The sequence below is a fragment of the Tasmannia lanceolata genome, unplaced genomic scaffold (assembly GCF_043159265.1).
Source record: "Tasmannia lanceolata isolate RefF3 unplaced genomic scaffold, GAP_Taslan_0.1 ptg000003l, whole genome shotgun sequence".
Taxonomy (NCBI): Eukaryota; Viridiplantae; Streptophyta; class Magnoliopsida; order Canellales; family Winteraceae; genus Tasmannia; species Tasmannia lanceolata.
The window spans coordinates 51,623,760-51,629,929 of record NW_027518680.1 but is presented as its reverse complement, the minus strand read 5'-3'; positions in this window follow the sequence as shown (position 1 = coordinate 51,629,929).

Here is a 6,170-nt window from a genome sequence, read left to right as displayed (position 1 = left end):
AAAGCGGTACTACTAAAGTATTTTCTGTGTTTTTGGTGTTTCATGGATATTCTCGAATTTTACGGAATATGGAGCTAAGAAGATGAGAGCGCAACACATTTATCACAATGCCAATATTGGGGCCACAACTAATTTGCCCACAAGACGAATGGTTCGGATCATCCATTTGATGGCTCACCAAACGGACCATTTAGATCATCTCATGCCCCCCTATGGACATAATTTAATGGGCGCAACCCGTCTACGCCGCGGCCCCAGTGAATGAAGGGCTGAGATTAGCTTATGGAAATTATTTAGATGGAGCGGTCACTTGATATTGTGTCCCAACACATAAGCGGTTTAGATCAATCAGTGGATGGTTAGGAATCAGCCCATGTAAATGATTTGAGGGCCGTTATTAATTTACATTGCGACCACCAAATTGACGATTGGATTATCCAATGAATACCAATTTGGGGACTTTTAGATGAACGGTTTGGATGATCCCATAGGGAATTATTGGGGGTGCAATCACTGTATATGATATATGATCGGTTGGATCATCACAGAAAGTATACGAATTGAATTTTTCTAGTCATGGCTATTTATGGGACCCACCTTGATATATACAACTGCATGCATGCAAGTTGTTTTGGACGTTTTCAGCCTTGGTTTCCATCTCTATTCACAGCAGCCCTCAACTTTGGCAATTGCCATATGGTGTTATAATAATAGTGGGACCCACATGGAAGTGGACAAGCAAGCAAGTTTTATTTGGTGGGACCTACAATCGAAGAGAAGAAAAGAAGAAAGAATTGCCACAGACAAGAGTTGCCAAAAATTTTACGCACTTGGGGGTTTTGGTTTTATTCAATACAAGGGCTGATTATGGAAACTTGGGGTAAAAGGAAAGCACCAACCATTGATTTTTGCAATTGTCAATTTACACACAAGCAGCCCACGTTTCTGTTTTTATTGGATTAGAAAATGGTATTTTCTAATACTATATTCCAAACACAGACAACACATGAGGGACCCACATGGGATTATAAAAGCATGCACTTGTTTTGGAAAGACAACAGCTCACGTTTTTCTTTAGAAATTAGCACTTTTTAATTGCTACTAGATGCAAATGTGGGGCCCACTTTAGGTGAACAAGTTTCATCTCTTAGATAAAAGATCAATGGTTAAGTAAAAGGTTTGCTTTTGGATCAATTTCTTTTAGGAAATCTGTGTTGGAGTTGGACACATAAAAGCAATTAATATAAAGAAGGAAATTCTCAACGAGATATTTTTTTGATAGTTCCCTACTGAATGACCGTTCATTGTCTCTCAGTGTTTGGGCAATTTTGTGTTGCACCCAATTTGGAATGTCTCTAACTATTTTTAGCATTTAAAAAAGAAGAAAGAAAGAAAGGACACTAGCCAACGAAAAGGGATATGTAGTTGCATAAGAAAGGGATCTTAGGACGAGATATTTTTGGTATATTGATATCTCTTGAATTGGAATTTCGGCAACTTTTTCTTTGTGCTTATGAAATGGGAAGTTTCTCTCATCTATTCCTGACTTTTAGAAAGCAACTTTCGTGGGTTATTTTGTGGAAGGTGGGTGACATAATACATAGTCTCTTGCCCTTTCTTCTTCCTGGCTCTCTCCATATCTCGTTTTTTTTTTTTTATTCTCTCTTTGTCTCTAGCTCTCTCTCCCATACTCTTGCTTTCTCTCTCTATGCTTTTGCTTTTCTTTCTTTCTTACTCCTCTCTCTCCATTCTACTCATTCTCTCTACCACTCTCAAGCTCTCTCTCTTAGGGTTCTTGTTCTCTTTTTCTTTTTCAAGTTTTTATCTCTTCAACCAAGGATCAACCATCCAAGGCTCCTCTCCAAGGTGACATCAAGAGACGGAGAAGGACAAGTTGGCTGTTGCTCGAAGGAGAAAAAGACTAAGTGTTCTTTAATTTCTGTTATTTCTTTCAATCCTAGTTAACTGTATTTTTGTTTAATTTTAATTAAAAGAGAAAATACTTTGTGTTTGATTTTTCTTTTCAAGTTCTTAATGGCAATTCTCTTCTCTATTCTCTCTATTTTCTTTGTTTCTTTCCCCTTCTCCATGAATAACTAAATCCATCTACTTGGGGTTTAGATGAAGCCATGGGGAAGGAGAAAGATGATTAATTAAAACCAGTGGCCTATATAACAACTTATGTAAGGATTTGTATTTGTTGGATCCCAATCACGTATGCCACTGGCTTTCCCCAGTCGTATAAGTGATTGCCGATAAATAAATATAATTTCTTATATAATATCTTTAAATTGAATAGTATATTTGATAAAACACTCATGGGCAATGACATCAATAGATCTTATTCTCCATAGACTAAATTTATCAAATACACTATCCAATACAGAAATTGGTTTGATTAATAATATAATTCCAAACCCGTGGTGGATTCCAGACCCTAAGTACGTTTTTAATCTATCTTTTATCTCTTAAACAAATCTTAGTTTTAGTGGTTTCTTTTAATTCTAGGTTTCAAGTTTGATTTCAAGTCCAACTATTTTCGTTTTAGTGCTGTTAGTTAATTTTCGAAGCCAATTTTGGACAGATAAACGACCGAATCCGTAAAAATCATAAACATAAAAGTTGTAGATCTTTCAAAATCCTTCGAAATGAGTACTCTTGGGTTAAAATCCGAATTGTGATGAGTAAGATACGACTGTTTTACTAAATGTTATTTTTAATTCCAGATTCTGAAATTCAGGTTTTAGTTTTTTTATTATTTTCTAATTAGAATAGTTTTAATGTGTTTGTTAATTAGAACTGATTTCTCTCATTAATTAGAAATAATTATTCTTATTTCATAGATACTTAATAGAATAATTAAATCTTTGGTACACTTTGCCTAAATTAGGATTTTAAATCACAAAGATCTTAGTTGAATTTGATTCTTAGATTGAATAGAATATACGCTTATATATAGTGTTGGCTCCAAGGTCTAAGTCCACGGAAATCCTGAGTCCATTCCAGGCAACATTATATCATAGCTAGTATTCTAATCGGTAAAAGAATATGATTGACAACTAGATTTCTCTTCCTTGAGTTCGACCCGTATTTACACGATCCGTGCACTTGCGGTTATTTAATTTTTCAAACAGGGCACGTCCCCCGCCGCTTCTCTCTCAAATCGGGGTCCACAAAACATATCATATTAGTGAAACTACTTTTCACCTCAAGCATTCAAAACAATGGGAAAACTACCTTTAAACAAATATTCTAAATCAAAAGAAACTACTTTTCTCTAAAAACTCTGCCTCTGAGAAGCTACCTTTCTCCAAAATCTCTATCTCTGATAAACTACTTTTCTCTTTCAAAATCTTTATTTCATTGAGAAACTACTTTTCTCAAAAAACTCTATCTTTGATAAACTACTTTTCTCCAAAAACTATCTCTGAGAAACTACTTTTCTCTTTTTCAAAATCCTACTAACATTGAGAAACTACTTTTCTCTCTTCTCTGTCTTTGAGAAACTACTTTTCTCTAAAAACTCCTTCTAATCCAAGGGGAAACTACTTTTCACCCAATCTTCCAATCAATGGGGAAACTATTTTTCGCCCAATCTTACAATCAAAGGGGAAACTACTTTTCGCCCAATCTTCCAATCAACGGGGAAACTACTTTTCGCCCAATCTTCCAATCAACGGGGAAACTACTTTTCGCCCAATCTTCCAATCAAAGAGAAAACTACTTTTCGGTCAATCTTTAAATCAAAGGGGAAACTACTTTTCACCCAAGCTTCCAATCAATGAGGAAACTACTTTTCGCCTAATATTCCAATCAAAGGGGAAACTACTTTTCGCCCAATCTTCCAATCAACGGGGAAACTACTTTTCACCCAATCTTACAATCAAAGGGAAAACTACTTTTTGCCCAATCTGAAATCACGGTGAAACTACTTTTCACCAGGCGATAACTATACAGACCATTGCTGAAAATCCATCTGTTTAGCTATCCGGATAACTCTGACTCCTCTCTTTCGAGGTAGAGAATCACCCAAGATTTATATGGTCCTGCCAAACAGGTCCATATAAATCCACGCAGATATACATGACTCCTAACTCTTTAGGTAGCGGTACATTGCGAATCGATGATTAAGCAAGTCACTACTTGACATTTTACTGCTAATCATCTCGGTATTCAAATGTTTGAGGAAACTACTTCTCTCCCAAACATTCAATACCAAGGCGAAACTACTTTTCACCAAGCAACAATTAAACAGGCCACTACTTGGCAGCTCACCAACTGGCAATCAAAAGATTTTTTTCTTAAAAAAATGCCCCTTTTTTGGTTTTAACAAAGAAAAAGATTTTTTTTTTTAGGCCCAAAGGGCTGCAAACATGATTGATGGGTTTACCGATCTTTTATCGATTTCACTAATGGAAAAGATATCTCCTGCCGAGAAAAATGAGAGTGCATGATCGTTGCTGAAGACCAGACTCGTAAAACTTGATGGAATTTTTGGGTATTGACTCTTTTAAAGAGAGGAAAAGCATTCTGCTAAGATTTGAAGATTGCAAAAGTGAATTCTAGACTCCGCTGGGGACTAGATTTTCTGAAACATTGACTCTTTCAAAGAATGAGTTCAATGAGGAATTTGGAAGTTTAGCTCATGAGATGTGCTCAAGCTTCTCTCGTCTCTATCTGCTGAGAATATTTATCTCAATTATCTTATTTGTTTGATATCTTTTATGACGCAAGTCATAAAAGATGCCCCTAGTATGATTACTTCCATGACAGGATTCATAGGAGAGCAAAACCAGGATTGGCAAGAAATGTTCAAGTTTGCTTGGGTTCTTTCTTTGGTATATGGGTAAAAAGGATATCCACAATGGCGGAGTCTAAGAATTTTTTTTTCTTTCATTGCTCACTACTTGAGGCTTGATGTCTCTGGCAAGTTTGAACCAAATGTCTTTTGCCCTTCTTTGATTTCTAGACCAGGATCCACTTTGAATTCTCTTTACATTTCAAAAGGTGTACTCTCGCTCTTCCAGTGCCAAACACTTTGGACATTGAGAGAAAAAAATGATAAAAAATAAGGAAACAAATTCCAAGGACTCGATCAAAGAAGACTCAAATTACTCAAGGGACTTGACTCACTTTTGATTCACCCTTAGATAAAATATGTTATTTTGTTATGGTAAGGCTAGCCACTCTTAGAGTACTCTCGAAAACCATGTTAAGAAGCTCTAGTTTCCTCCATAGGGATTTTCGTCATGGTTATTACCCCATTCAGATTGCTCGGTTTCAATACCCCTAGTTTAAAAAGATATAAAAGCAAGTCTCCCCAACACTACTCGGATTCCGGGATCCTACCATGTTTCAAAGTTGCTTCTCCGTCGCCTTAATTTCTCTCTTCAAAAGAAGTCACAACTTTTGCTTTCCAAGTTTTCAGTCTAAAAGACTACTTGTCTCAACTTTTGCTTGTTTCACCAGAAGGGCTTTCGAGGTGGCCTTGGGTTCAAAAGGGTTGAATACCTAAGGTTCTAAGGATTTGGACCGAATCTGGTCTTGCCCGACTACCTACGTACCCAAAAAATGGAGGATCAGGTCCACGTAGTTCGCTTTGGGGTTTTTTCAAAGAATGGTTTAACAGTTAGCTTGAAAATTTTGAAAGGAATTTTATCCCAAGGTTTGACCGAACCTGAGTTGATCAGGTTGTCTACGTACCCTTGAAGGGGTGAGGATCAGGTCCGCGTAGTTCGGGTGCATAAATGCCCCGGGTTTATAATGTGGTTGAAAGGAACATTTGGTTTTAAATTGTTGGCCCAAAGGGTTTACAAAAGGATTTTAAAACGATAGGATTTTCGCTATAACGGCTCAAACGTCCAAAGATGGCCTCTTAGTGTATTTGATGTACAAGCTCTTTTGCTTAAGGTTCAAAGACTTTGAATTTTTTTCAAGGAATCTGGTGGCATGTCAGGCAAAACTGTAACCACTATGCTCCACTCTTATCTCGAAGATCTTGAATTTATGCTCAAGATTCCACAACTCCTTGTCTCTTGTTTTTTTTTTTTTCACTCCTTCATTTCTTTTAAATGTTCTCTTTCTTTTGGACATTAAGAATGTCCTCATTCCTAGAATATTCTACATCAAAATCATAATGAAAATACACAGCCCAAATTTATTTTTTTTGT